Source organism: Triticum urartu, chromosome 1A (assembly GCF_056163025.1).
Source record: "Triticum urartu cultivar PI428250 chromosome 1A, HENAU_Tu73, whole genome shotgun sequence".
Lineage (NCBI taxonomy): Eukaryota > Viridiplantae > Streptophyta > Magnoliopsida > Poales > Poaceae > Triticum > Triticum urartu.
The window spans coordinates 340,497,778-340,514,202 of record NC_141873.1 but is presented as its reverse complement, the minus strand read 5'-3'; positions in this window follow the sequence as shown (position 1 = coordinate 340,514,202).

The following is a 16,425-nucleotide window of genomic DNA, read 5'->3' as shown; positions in this document are numbered from 1 at the left end:
AGCTTCGTCAGCACGACGGCGTGATGACGGTGATGATGATACTACCGGAACAGGGCTTCGCCTAAGCACCGCTACGATATGACCGAGGTGGATTATGGTGGAGGGGGGCACCACACACGGCTAAGAGATCAATGATCAACTTGTCTATGGGGTGCCCCCTCCCCCGTATATAAAGGAATGGAGGAGGGGGAGGGGCGGCCTCCTTGGCGCGCCGCAAGGAGAATCCTACTCCCACCAGGAGTATTATTCCCCCCCTCCCTAGTTGGATTAGGAGAGAAGGAAGGGGAAGGAAGGAGGAAGGAAAGGGCCCCCCCCTCCCAATTCGGATTGGGCTTGGGGGGCCTCCTTTGCTCCCTTCTCCTCTCTCTCACTATGGCCCAATAAGGCCCATATACCTCCTGGGGGGTTCTGGTAACCTCCCGGTACATCGGTAAGTGCCCGATCTCACCCGGAACCATTCCGATGTTCAAATATAGTCGGCCAATATATCGATCTTTATGTCTCGACCATTTCGAGACTCCTCGCCATGTCCGTGATCATATCTGGGACTCTGAACTACCTTCGGTACATCAAAACACATAAACTCATAATACGATCGTCACCGAACATTAAGCGTGCGGACCCTACGGATTCGAGAACTATGTAGACATGACCGAGACACGTCTCCGGTCAATAACCAATAGCGGAACCTGGATGCTCATATTGGTTCCCACATATTCTACGAAGATCTTTATCGGTCAAACCACATAATGATATACGTTGTTCCCTTTGTCATCGGTATGTTACTTGCCCAAGATTTGATCGTCGATATCTCAATACCTAGTTCAATCTCGTTACCGGCAAGTCTCTTTACTTGTTCTGTAATGCTACATCCCATAACTAACTCATTAGCTACATTGCTTGCAAGGCTTATAGTGATGTACATTACCGAGAGGGCCCAGAGATACCTCTCCGACAATCGGAGTAACAAATCATAATCTCGATCTATGCCAACTCAACAAACACCATCGGAGACACCTGTAGAACACCTTTATAATCACCCAGTTACGTTGTGACGTTTGGTAGCACACAAAGTGTTCCTCCGGTATTCGGGAGTTGCATGATCTCATAGTCATAGGAACATGTATAAGTTATGGAGAAAGCAATAGCAACAAACTAAACGATCATCGTGCTAAGCTAACGGATGGGTCAAGTCAATCACACCATTCTCTAATGATGTGATCCCGTTAATTAAATGACAACTCATGTCTATGGTTAGGAAACATAACCATCATTGATTCAACGAGCTAGTCAAGTAGAGGCAAACTAGTGACACTCTGTTTGTCTATGTATTCACACATGTACTAAGTTTCCAGTTAATACAATTCTAGCATGAATAATAAAAATTTATCATGATATAAGGAAATATAAATAACAACTTTATTATTGCCTCTAGGGCATATTTCCTTCAGTCTCTCACTTGTAGTAGAGTCAATAATCTAGATTACATTGTAATGATTCTAACACCCATGGAGTCTTGGTGTAGATCATGTTTTGCTCGTGAGAGAGGCTTAGTCAACGGGTCTGCAACATTCAGATCCGTATGTATCTTGCAAATCTCTATATCTCCCACCTTGACTTGATCGCGGATGGAATTGAAGCGTCTCTTGATGTGCTTGGTTCTCTTGTGAAATCTGGATTCCTTTGCCAAGGCAATTGCACCAGTATTGTCACAAAAGATTTTCATTGGACCTGATGCACTAGGTATGACACCTCGATCGGATATGAACTCCTTCATCCAGACTCCTTCATTTGCTACTTCCGAAGCAGCTATGTATTCCGCTTCACACATAGATCCTGCCACGACGCTCTGCTTGGAACTGCACCAACTGACAGCTCCACCATTTAATAAAAACATGTATCCGGTTTGTGACTTAGAGTCATCTAGATCAGTGTCAAAGCTTGCATCAACGTAACCATTTACGACGAGCTCTTTGTCACCTCCATATACGAGAAACATATCCTTAGTCCTTTTCAGGTATTTCTGGATATTCTTGACCAATGTCCAGTGATCCACTCCTGGATTACTTTTGTACCTCCCTGCTAAACTGATAGCAAGGTACACATCAGGTTTGGTACACAGCATTGCATACATGATAGAGCCTATGGCTGAAGCATAGGGAACACCTTTCGTTTTCTCTCTATCTTCTGCAGTGGTCGGGCATTGAGTCTAACTCAACTTCACACCTTGTAATACAGGAAAGAACCCTTTCTTTGCCTGATCCATTTTGAACTTCTTCAAAACTTTATCAAGGTATGTGCTTTGTGAAAGTCCAATTAAGCGTCTTGATCTATCTCTATAGATCTTGATGCCCAATATATAAACAGCTTCACCGAGGTCTTTCATTGAAAAATTCTTATTCAAGTATCCTTTTATGCTATTCAGAAATTCAGTATCATTTCCGATCAACAATATGTCATCTACATATAATATCAGAAATGCTACGGAGCTTCCACTCACTTTCGTGTAAATATAGGCTTCTCCAAAAGTCTGTATAAAACCATATGCTTTGATCACACTATCAAAGCGTATATTCCAACTCCGAGAGGCTTGCACCAGTCCATAAATGGATCGCTGGAGCTTGCACACTTTGTTAGCACCTTTTGGATCGACAAACTTCTGGTTGCATCATATACAACTCTTCTTTAAGATATCCATTAAGGAATGTAGTTTTGACATCCATTTGCCAAATTTCATAATCATAAAATGCGGTAATTGCTAACATGATTTGGACGGACTTAAGCGTCGCTACGGGTGAGAAGGTCTCATCGTAGTCAACTCCTTGAACTTGTCAAAAACCTTTTGCAACAAGTCGAGCTTTGTAGACAGTAACATTACCGTCAGTGTCAGTCTTCTTCTTGAAAATCCATTTATTCTCTATGGCCTGCCGATCATCGGGAAAGTCAACCAAAGTCCATACTTTGTTCTCATACATGGATCCCATCTCAGATTTCATGGACTCAAGCCATTTTGCGGAATCTAGGCTCATCATCACTTCCTGATAGTTCGTAGGTTCGTCATGGTCAAGTAACATGACTTCCAGAACAGGATTACCGTACCACTCTGGTGCGGATCTTACTCTGGTTGACCTACGAGGTTCGGTAGTAACTTGATCAGAAGTTTCATGATCATCATCATTAGCTTCCTCACCTACTAGTGTAGGAATCACTGGAACTGATTTCAGTGATGAACTACTTTCCAATAAGGGAACAGGTACAATTACCTCATCAAGTTCTACTTTCCTCCCACTCACTTCTTTCGAGAGAAACTCCTTCTCTAGAAAGGATCCATTCTTACCAACGAATGTCTTGCCTTCGGATCTGTGATATAAGGTGTACCCAACAGTCTCCTTTGGGTATCCTATGAAGACACATTTCTCCGATTTGGGTTCGAGCTTATCAGGTTGAAGCTTCTTCACATAAGCATTGCAGCCCCAAACTTTAAGAAACGACAACTTGGGTTTCTTGCTAGACAACAGTTCATAAGGTGTCGTCTCAATGGATTTAGATGGTGCCCTATTTAACGTGAATGCATCCATCTCTAAAGCATAACCCCAAAACAATAGCGGTAAATCAGTGAGAGACATCATAGATTGCACCATATCTAATAAAGTGCGGTTACGATGTTCGGACACACCATTATGTTGTGGTGTTCCAGGTGGCGTGAGTTGCGAAACTATTTCGCATTGTTTCAAATGAAGTCCAAACTCATAACTCAAATATTCACCTCCATGATCAGATCGTAGAAACTTGATTTTCTTGTTACGATGATTTTCCACTTCACTCTGAAATTCTTTGAACTTTTCAAATGTCTCAGACTTAAGTTTCATTAAGTAGATATACCCATATCTGCTCAAATCATCTGTGAAGGTGAGAAAATAACAATATCCGTCACGAGCTTCAATGTTCATTGGACCACATACATCAATATGTATGATTTCCAATAACTCTGTTGCTCGCTCCATTGTTCCGGAGAACAGAGTTTTAGTCATCTTGCCCATGAGGCATGGTTCGCAAGTACCAAGTGATTCATAATAAAGTGATTCCAAAAGTCCATCAGAATGGAGTTTCTTCATGCGCTTTACACCAATATGACCTAAACGGCAGTGCCACGAATAAGTTGCACTATCATTATCAACTCTGCATCTTTTGGCTTCAATACTATGAACATGTGTATCACTACTATCAAGATTTAGTAAAAACAGACCACTCATCAAGGGTGCATGACCATAAAAGATATTACTCATATAAATAGAACAACCATTATTCTCTGATTTAAATGAATAACCGTCTCGCATCAAACAAGATCTAGATATAATGTTCATGCTCAACGCTGGCACCAAATAACAATTCTTTAGGTCTAAAACTAATCCCGAAGGTAGATGTAGAGGTAGTGTGCCGACGGCGAACACATCGACTTTGGAACCATTTCCCACGCGCATCGTCACCTCGTCCTTAGCCAATCTTCACTTAATCCGTAGCCCCTCTTTCAAGTTGCAAATGTTAGCAACTGAACCAGTATCAAATACCTAGGCACTACTGCGAGCATTAGTAAGGTACACATCAATAACATGTATATCAAATATACCTTTCACTTTTCCATCCTTCTTCTCCACCAAATACTTGGGGCAGTTCCGCTTCCAGTGACCAGTTCCTTTGCAGTAGAAGCACTCAGTCTCAGGCTTAGGTCCAGACTTGGGTTTCTTCACTTGAGCAGCAACTGGCTTGCTGTTCTTCTTGAAGTTCCCCTTCTTCCCTTTACCTTTTTTCTTGAAACTGGTGGTCTTGTTGACCATCAACACTTGATGCTCCTTCTTGATTTCTACCTCCGTAGCCTTTAGCATTGCGAAGAGCTCAAGAATCGTCTTATCCATCCCTTGCATATTATAGTTCATCACGAAGCTCTTGTAGCTTGGTGGCAGTGATTGAAGAACTCTGTCAATGACACTGTCACCGGGAAGATTAAATCCCAGTTGAGTAAAGTGGTTGTGGTACCCAGACATTCTGAGTATATGTTCACTGACAGAACTATTCTCCTCCATCTTGCATCTGTAGAACTTATTGGAGACTTCATATCTCTTAATCTGGGCATTTGCTTGAAATATTAACTTCAACTCCTGGAATATCTCATATTCTCCATGACGTTCAAAACATCATTGCAGTCTTGGTTCTAAGCCGTAAAGCATGGCACACTGAACTATCGAGTAGTCACCAGCTTTGCTCTGCCAGGTGTTCACAACATCTGGCGTTGCTCCTGCATCGAGTTTGTCACCCAGCGGTGCTTCTAGGACGTAATTCTTCTATGCAGCAATGAGGATAATGCTCAGGTTACGGACCCAGTCCGTGTAGTTGCTACCATCATCTTTCAACTTAGCTTTCTCTAGGAACGCATTAAAATTCAAAGGAACAATAACACAAGCCATCTATCTACAAGATAGACATGCAAAATACTATCAGGTACTAAGTTCATGATAAATTAAAGTTCAATTAATCAAATTACTTAAGAACTCCCACTTAGATAGACATCCCTCTAATCATCTAAGTGATCACGTGATCCACATCAACTAAACCATGTCCGATCATCATGTGAGATGGAGTAGTTTTCAATGGTGAACATCACTATGTTGATCATATCTACTCTATGATTCACGCTCGACCTTCCGGTCTCAGTGTTCCGAGGCCATATCCGCATATGCTAGGCTCATCAAGTTTAACCCGAGTATTCCGCGTGTGCAAAACTGGCTTGCACCCATTGTATGCGAACGTAGAGCTTATCACACCTGATCATCACGTGGTGTCTCGGCACAACGAACTGTAGCAACGGTGCATACTCAGAGAGAACACTTATACCTTGAAATTTGCTGAGAGATCATCTTATAATGCTGCCGTCGAACTAAGCAAAATAAGATGCATAAAGGATAAACATCACATGCAATCAATATAAGTGATATGATATGGCCATCATCATATTGTGCCTTTGATCTCCATCTCCGAAGCACCGTCATGATCACCATCATCACTGGCTTGACACATTGATCTCCATCGAAGCATCGTTGTCGTCTCACCAACTATTGCTTCTACGACTATCGCTACCACTTAGTGATAAAGTAAAGCAATTACATGGCGATTGCATTTCATACAATAAAGCGACAACCATATGGCTCCTGCCAGTTGCCGATAACTGTGTTACAAAACATGATCATCTCATACAATAAAATTTAGCATCATGTCTTGACCATATCACATCACAACATGCCCTGCAAAAACAAGTTAGACGTCCTCTACTTTGTTGTTGCAAGTTTTACGTGGCTGCTACAGGCTGAGCAAGAACCGTTCTTACCTACGCATCAAAAACCACAACGCAGTATAATGATTGCTTTTGATCTTCAGAAAGAACCCTTTTCATTGAATTCGATTCAACTAAAGCTAGAGAAACAGACACCCACTAGCCACCTGTGTGCGAAGCACGTCGGTAGAACCAGTCTCGCGTAAGCATACGCATAATGTCGGTCTGGGCCGCTTCATCCAACAATGTCGTTGAATCAAGAATCAACTAGTGACGACAAGCAATATGTATATACCCACGCCCACAACTCCTTTGTGTTCTACTCATGCATATAACATCTACGCATAAACCTGGCTCGGATGCCACTGTTGGCGAACGTAGTAATTTCAAATTTTTCCTACGCACACGCAAGATCATGGTGATGCATAGCAACAAGAGGGAAGAGTGTTTTCTACGTACCCTCGTAGACCGTAAGCGGAAGCATTATGACAACGCGGTTGATGCAGTCGTACGTCTTCACGATCGACCAATCCTAGCACCGAAGGTACGACACCTCCGCGATCTGCACACGTTCGGCTCGGCGATGTCCCACGAACTCACGATCCAGTAGAGTGTCAGGGAAGAGCTTCATCAGCATGACGGCGTGATGACAGTGATGATGATGCTACCGGAACAGGGCTTCGCCTAAGCACCGCTACGATATAACCGAGGTGGGTTATGGTGGAGGGGGGCACCGCACACGGCTAAGAGATCAATGATCAACTTGTGTGTCTATGGGGTGCTCCCCTCTCCCGTATATAAAGGAGTGGAGGAGGGGGAGGGGGCCGGCCTCCTAGGCGCGCCCCAAGGGGAGTCTTACTCCCACCTGGAGTAGGATTCCCCCTTCCCTAGTTGGATTAGGAGAGAAGGAAGGGGAAGGAAGGAGGAAGGAAAGGGGGGCGGCCCCCCTCCCAATTCGGATTGGGCTTGGGGGGGCGCCCCCTCCTTTGCTCCCTTCTCCTCTCTCCCACTATGGCCCAATAAGGCCCATATACCTCCCGGGGGGTTCCGGTAACCTCTCGGTACATCGGTAAATGCCCGATCTCACCCGGAACCATTCCGATGTCCAAATATAGTCGTCCAATACATCGATCTTTATGTCTCGACCATTTCGAGACTCCTCGTCATGTCCGTGATCATATCCGGGACTCCTAACTACCTTCGGTACATCAATACACATAAACTCATAATATGATCGTCACCGAACGTTAAGCGTGCGGACCCTACAGGTTCGAGAACTATGTAGACATGACCGAGACACATCTCCGGTCAATAACCAATAGCGGAACCTAGATGATCATATTGGTTCTTACATATTCTATGAAGATCTTTATCGGTCAAACTGCATAACGATATACGTTGTTCCCTTTGTCATCGGTATGTTACTTGCCCGAGATTTGATCGTCTGTATCTCAATACCTAGTTCAATCTCGTTACTGGAAAGTCTCTTTACTCGTTCCGTAATGCTACATCCCGTAACTAACTCATTAGCTACATTGCTTGCTAGGCTTATAGTGATGTACATTACCGAGAGGGCCCAGAGATACCTCTCCGACAATCAGAGTGACAAATCCTAATCTCGATCTATGCCAACTCAACAAACACCATCGGAGACACCTGTAGATCACCTTTATAATCACCCAGTTACATTGTGACGTTTGATAGCACACAAAGTGTTCCTCTGGTATTCGGGAGTTGCATGATCTCATAGTCATAGGAACATGTATAAGTTATGGAGAAAGCAATAGCAATAAACTAAATGATCATCGTGCTAAGCTAACGAATGGGTCAAGTAAATCACATCATTCTCTAATGATGTGATCCCATTAATCAAATGACAACTCATGTGTATGGTTAGGAAACATAACCATCATTGATTCAACGAGCTAGTCAAGTAGAGGCAAACTAGTGACACTCTGTTTGTCTATGTATTCACACATGTACTAAGTTTCCGGTTAATACAATTCTAGCATGAATAATAAACATTTATCATGATATAAGGAAATATAAATAACAACTTTATTATTGCCTCTAGGGCATATTTTCTTCACAAGATAGTATATTTATATGTGAAATCTCTCTTCCTTCAATATTCTTTCATGAATTGTTCAAGTGACCAATACCATGTTTGCTAACTTTCAATAAATTTACCACCTCTACTTCTGATATGTCAAGTCATTAATTCCCATGGTATAAGCATATGAAACATAAATAAATTCAAATTTATGATATTCAATTCATCCAACCATTTACTCATAGGATACAAGTGAAGCATGAGAGTAAATGACAAACTACTCCAAAAAGATATAAGTGAAGATCAATGAGTAGTTGAATAATTATGTAGCTATGTGAAGACTCTCTATCATTTAAAAATTTCAGATCTTAATATTTTATTCTAATAACAAGAAAAAGAAAATAAAAGAAAATGATGCTCCAAGCAAAACTCATATCTTGTGGTGAATAAAAATATAGCCTCAAGTAAAGTTACCGATGAACAAAGACGAAAGAGGGGATGCCATCTGGGGCATCCCCAAGCTTAGGATCTTGGTTGTCCTTGAATATTACCTTGGGGTGCCTTGGGAATCCCCAAGCTTAGGCTCTTTCCACTCCTTATTCCATAGTCCATCAAAACTTCACCCAAAACTTGAAAACTTCACAACACAAAACTCAACAAAAAATCGCATAAGCTCCGTTAGTATAAGAAAATACATCACCACTTTTGGTTCTGTTGTCAACTCATTCTTTATTTATATTGGTGTAATATCTACTGCATTCGAACTTCTCCATGGTTCATACCCTCTGATACTACTCATGGATTCATCAAAATAAGCAAACAACACAATAAAAACAGAACAGTCTGTAGTAATCTGTAACTATCGAATACTTCTGTAACTCCAAAAATTCTAAAAAATTAGGACAACCTAGGAAATTTGTATGTTAATCTTCTGCAAAAAGAATCAGTATTTTATCATGCTTCTTATAAACATGAAAATTATTTTCCTGGGCACAATTTTTTTTGTTTTTCAGCAAGATCAAATCAACTATCACCGTAAGCTTCCCAAAGGTCTTACTTGGCACTTTATTGAAACAAAAGCTATAAAACATGATTAGTACAGTAGCATAATCATGTGAACACACAAAAACAGTAGGTATAAATGTTGGGTTGTCTCCCAACAAGCGCTTTTCTTTAATGCCTTTATAGCTAGGCATGATGATTTCAATGATGCTAACATAAAAGATAAAAATTGAAACATAACGGGAGCATCAAGAAGCATATGACTAACACATTTAAGTCTAACCCACTTCCTATGCATAGGGATTTTGTGAGCAAACAAATTATGAGAACAAGAATCTATTAGCATAGGAAGGTAAAACAAGCAAAACTTCAAAACTTTCAACACATAGAGAGAGAACTTGATATTATTGCAATATGTAAAAGCACATGTTCCTCTCTCATAATAATTTTTAGTAGCATCATGAATGAATTCAACAATATAACCATCACATAAAGCATTCTTTTCATGATTCATAAACATAGAATTTTATTACTCTCCACATGAGCAGAACTCTTCTCATTCGGAATAGTGGGAGTATCATAAGAAACTCGAATACTATATATTGTTTCCACATTAAAAGAATAATGTTCAGAAAAAGGGTAATCATAATTATGACAAGCTTTATAAATATAATCATCACTAATTTTTATAACATAAGTGTCATCACAATAATCATCATAAGTAGCAACTTTGTTCTCATCATAATCAATTGAAACCTCTTCCAAGATAGTGGAATCATTACTAAATAAAGTCATGACCTCTCCAAATCCAATTTTATCATTATAGTAAGATTCAACACACTCCAAAATAGTGGGATAATTATTATCTAAATTTGACACTCTTCCAAACCGACTTTCATCAATATTGCAATCATCATAAATAGGAGGCATGCTATCATCATAATAAATTTGCACATCAAGGCTTGGGGGACTAAAAATATCATCTTCATTAAACATAGCATCCCCAAGTTTGGGACAAACATTAATTGCAGCAAATAAATTCTCGAACATGTCATTCTCATCAAACATAGCATCCCCAAGCTTGGGCCTTTGCATATCATAAGCATAATCACTCTCATCATTAATAGTATGGATAGCACCAATAGTATAGCAATTATTATCATCACAATTTTCTAAGTTGGTGCCAAAAAGATTCTCAAGATTATAACAAGTATCATTACTTTCCCAATCATAATCATCACAATGAGTGATATAGGCATAACGAGATCATCCTCAATAATTTCTTCGGACATAGTACCATAAGGCAAAGAATCGGTATCATCATCCAGATTTTTTTTTGATTCACTCTAATGAGGCATAACAATAATAGGAGCAACATCATTTGGGGAAGATACCTTTTTACCTTTGATTCTCCGTCTTTTATTTTTCTTCTTCATGTCATGTGTGGGTTTAATCAACCTTTTGGAGCTCCTTATTGATGAGATTGGTTGAATAAAAAGCTCCTCCTCGTTACCTGATTCATCATAAGAAAAAATAGGAGGATATTGGGAAACCTCTTCCCCTTCATTATTATTCTCTTCATCTTCTATTTGTTTTCTTGTCTTTAAGTAATTGGCAATATAAGGATTCTCAATGCATTTTACCGCACAATACATATAAATTTCCTCTAGATCAAAATCAAGAAATCTCTCAAGATTATATTCTGGAATATATCTAGTTATACGTTTCATTTCTTCATATCCCAGAAGCAAACTAAGTTCGTTATGATGCATAAGGGAAATCAAGTAATCACAATTTTTGGACACGATTCGATCATGAAACAATTTGCATTGGAGATTTAAATGACAACGTGTTGGGTTTCGTAGTAATTTCAAAAAATTTCCTACGCACACGCAAGATCATGTGATGCATAGCAACGAGAGGGGAGAGTGCTGTCTACGTACCCACGTAGACCGACTGCGGAAGCGTTGACACAACGTAGAGGAAGTAGTCGTACGTCTTCACGATCCAACCGATCAAGCACCGAAACTACGGCACCTCCGAGTTCGAGCACACGTTCAGCTCGATGACGATCCCCGGACTCCGATCCAGCAAAGTGTCAGGGAAGAGTTCTGTCAGCACGACGGTGTGGTGACGATCTTGATGCACTACAGCAGCAGGGCTTCGCCTAAACTCCGCTACAGTATTATCGAGGAATATGGTGGCTGGGGGCACCGCACACGGCTAAGGAATAGATCACGTGGATCAACTTGTGTGTTCTAGGGTGCCTCTGCCTCAGTATATAAAGGACTAGAGGGGGGAGGCTGGCCGGCCAAGGTGTGGCGCGCCAGGAGAGTCCTACTCCCTCTGGGAGTAGGATTCCCCCCCCCCCCAATCCTAGTTGGAATAGGATTCGCGGAGGGGGAAAAGAGAGAGAGGGGGCCGGCCACCTCTCCTAGTCCTAATAGGACTAGGGGAAGGGGAGGCGCGCAGCCCATGTAGGGCTGCCTCTTCTCTTTTCCACTAAGGCCCATCATGGCCCATTTAGCTCCCGGGGGGTTCCGGTAACCTTCCCGGTACTCCGGTAAAATCCCGATTTCACCCGGAACACTTCCGATATCCAAACACAGGCTTCCAATATATCAATCTTTACGTCTCGACCATTTAGAGACTCCTCGTCATGTCCGTGATCACATCCGGGACTCCGAACAACCTTCGGTACATCAAAATGCATGAACTCATAATATAACTGTCATCGTAACCTTAAGCGTGCGGACCCTACGGGTTCGAGAACAATGTAGACATGACCGAGACATGTCTCCGGTCAATAACCAATAGCGGGACTTGGATGCCCATATTGGCTCCTACATATTCTACGAAGATCTTTATCGGTCAGACCGCATAACAACATACGTGTTCCCTTTGTCATCGGTATGTTACTTGCCCGAGATTCGATCGTCGGTATCCCATACCTAGTTCAATCTCGTTGCCGGCAAGTCTCTTTACTCGTTCCGTAATACATCATCTCGCAACTAACTCATTAGTTGCAATGCTTGCAAGGCTTATGTGATGTGCATTACCGAGAGGGCCCAGAGATACCTCTTCGATAATCGGAGTGACAAAACCTAATCTCGAAATACGCCAACCCAACATGTACCTTTGGAGACACCTGTAGTACTCCTTTATAATCACCCAGTTACGTTGTGACGTTTGGTAGTACCCAAAGTGTTCCTCCGGTAAACGGGAGTTGCATAATCTCATAGTTACAGGAACATGTATAAGTCATGAAGAAAGCAATAGCAACATACTAAACGATCAGGTGCTAAGCTAATGGAATGGGTCATGTCAATCAGATCATTCTCTTAATGATGTGATCCCGTTAATCAAATAACAACTCATTGTTCATGGTTAGGAAACATAACCATCTTTGATTAACGAGCTAGTCAAGTAGAGGCATACTAGTGACACTTTGTTTGTCTATGTATTCACACATGTATTATGTTTCCGGTTAATACAATTCTAGCATGAATAATAAACCTTTTATCATGATTACAAGGAAATAAATAATAACTTTATTATTGCCTCTAGGGCATATTTCCTTCAGTCTCCCACTTGCACTAGAGTCAATAATCTAGATTACACCGTAATGATTCTAACACCCATGGAGCCTTGGTGCTGATCATGTTTTGCTCGTGGTAGAGGCTTAGTCAACGGGTCTGCAACATTCAGATCCGTATGTATCTTGCAAATCTCTATGTCTCCCAACTGGACTAGATCCCGGATGGAATTGAAGCGTCTCTTGATGTGCTTGGTTCTCTTGTGAAATCTGGATTCCTTTGCCAAGGCAATTGCACCAGTATTGTCACAAAAGATTTTCATTGGACCCGATGCACTAGGTATGACACCTAGATCGGATATGAACTCCTTCATCCAGACTCCTTCGTTCGCTGCTTCCGAAGCAGCTATGTACTCCGCTTCACATGTAGATCCTGCTACGACGCTTTGTTTAGAACTGCACCAACTGACAGCTCCACCGTTTAATGTAAACACGTATCCGGTTTGCGATTTAGAATCGTCTGGATCAGTTTCAAAGATTGCATCAACGTAACGATTTACGACGAGCTCTTTCTCACCTCCATATACGAGAAACATATCCTTAGTCCTTTTCAGGTATTTCAGGATGTTCTTGACCGCTGTCCAGTGATCCACTCCTGGATTACTTTGGTACCTCCCTGCTAGACTTATAGCAAGGCACACATCAGGTCTGGTACACAGCATTGCATACATGATAGATCCTATCGCTGATGCATAGGGAACATCTTTCATATTCTCTCTATCTTCTGCAGTGGTCGGGCATTGAGTCTTACTCAATTTCACACCTTGTAACACAGGCAAGAATCCTTTCTTTGCTTGATCCATTTTGAACTTATTCAAAATTTTGTCAAGGTATGTTGTTTGTGAAAGTCCAATTAAGCGTTTTGATCTATCTCTATAGATCTTTATGCCTAATATGTAAGCAGCTTCACCGAGGTCTTTCATTGAAAAACTCTTATTCAAGTATCCCTTTATGCTATCCAGAAATTCTATATCATTTCCAATTAGTAATATGTCATCCACATATAATATCAGAAATGCTACAGAGCTCCCACTCACTTTCTTGTAAATACAGGCTTCTTCGAAAGTCTGTATAAAACCAAATGCTTTGATCACACTATCAAAGCGTTTATTCCAACTCCGAGAGGCTTGCACCAGTCCATAAATGGATCGCTAGAACTTGCACACTTTGTTAGCTCCCTTTGGATCAACAAAACCTTCTGGTTGCATCATATACAACTCTTCTTCTAGAAATCCATTCAGGAATGCAGTTTTGACATCCATTTGCCAAATTTCATAATCATAAAATGTGGCAATTGCTAACATGATTCGGACAGACTTAAGCATCGCTACGGGTGAGAAGGTCTCATCATAGTCAACCCCTTGAACTTGTCGAAAACCTTTTGCGACAAGTCGAGCTTTGTAGACAGTAACATTACCGTCAGCGTCAGTCTTCTTCTTGAAGATCCATTTATTCTCAATTGCTTGCCGATCATCGGGCAAGTCAACCAAAGTCCATACTTTGTTCTCATACATGGATCCCATCTCAGATTTCATGGCTTCAAGCCATTTTGCGGAATCTGGGCTCACCATCGCTTCTTCATAGTTCGTAGGTTCATCATGATCTAGTAGCATGATTTCCAGAACAGGATTACCGTACCACTCTGGCGCGGATCTTACTCTGGTTGATCTACGAGGTTTAGTAGTATCTTGATCTGAAGTTTCATGATCATTATTATTAGCTTCCTCACTAACTGGTGTAGGTCTCACTGGAACGGTTTTCTGTGATGTACTACTTTCCAGTAAGGGAGCAGGTACAGTTACCTCGTCAAGTTCTACTTTCCTCCCACTCACTTCTTTCGAGAGAAACTCCTTCTCTAGAAAGTTTCCGAATTTAGCAACAAAAGTCTTGCCTTCGGATCTGTGATAGAAGGTGTATCCAATAGTTTCCTTTGGATATCCTATGAAGACACATTTCTCCGATTTGGGTTCGAGCTTATCAGGTTGATGCTTTTTCGCATAAGCATCGCAGCCCCAAACTTTCAGAAACGACAACTTTGGTTTCTTGCCAAACCACAGTTCATAAGGCGTCGTCTCAACGGATTTTGATGGTGCCCTATTTAACGTGAATGCGGCCGTCTCTAGAGCGTATCCCCAAAACGATAGCGGTAAATCAGTAAGAGACATCATAGATCGCACCATATCTAGTAAAGTACGATTACGACGTTCGGACACACCATTATGCTGAGGTGTTCCGGGTGGCGTGAGTTGCGAAACTATTTCACAATTTTTCAAATGTACACCAAACTCGTAACTCAAATATTCTCCTCCATGATCAGATCGTAGAAACTTTATTTTGTTGTTACGATGATTTTCAACTTCACTCTGAAATTCCTTAAACTTTTCAAATGTTTCAGACTTATGTTTCATTAAGTAGATATACCCATATCTGCTTAAATCATCTGTGAAGGTGAGAAAATAACGATATCCGCCACGAGCCTCAATATTCATCGGACCACATACATCTGTATGTATGATTTCCAACAAATCTGTTGCTCTCTCCATAGTACCGGAGAACGGTGTTTTGGTCATCTTGCCCATGAGGCACGGTTCGCAAGTACCAAGTGATTCATAATCAAGTGGTTCTAAAAGTCCATCAGAATGGAGTTTCTTCATGCGCTTTACACCGATATGTCCTAAACGGCAGTGCCACAAATAAGTTGCACTCTCATTATCAACTCTGCATATTTTGGCTTCAACATTATGAATATGTGTATTACTACTATCGAGATTCAACAAGAATTGACCACTCTTCAAGGGTGCATGACCATAAAAGATATTACTCATATAAATAGAACAACCATTATTCTCTGATTTAAATGAATAACCATTTCGCATCAAACAAGATCCAGATATAATGTTCATGCTTAACGCTGGCACCAAATAACAATTATTTAGGTCTAATACTAATCCCGAAGGTAGATGTAGAGGTAGCGTGCCGACTGCGTTCACATCGACTTTGGAACCATTTCCCACGCGCATCGTCACCTCGTCCTTAACTAATTTTCGCTTGATCCGTAGTCCCTGTTTCGAGTTGCAAATATTAGCAACAGAACCAGTATCAAATACCCAGGTGCTACTGCGAGCATCAGTAAGGTACACATCAATAACATGTATATCACATATACCTTTGTTCACCTTGCCATCCTTCTTATCCACCAAATACTTGGGGCAGTTCCGCTTCCAGTGACCAGTCTGCTTGCAATAGAAGCACTCAGTTTCAGGCTTAGGTCCAGGTTTGGGTTTCTTCTCTTGAGTAGCAACTTGCTTGCCGTTCTTTTTGAAGTTCCCTTTCTTCTTCCCTTTGCCCTTTTTCTTGAAACTAGTGGTCTTGTTGACCATCAACACTTGATGCTCCTTCTTGATTTCTACCTCCGCAGCTTTCAGCATCGCGAAGAGCTCGGGAATAGTC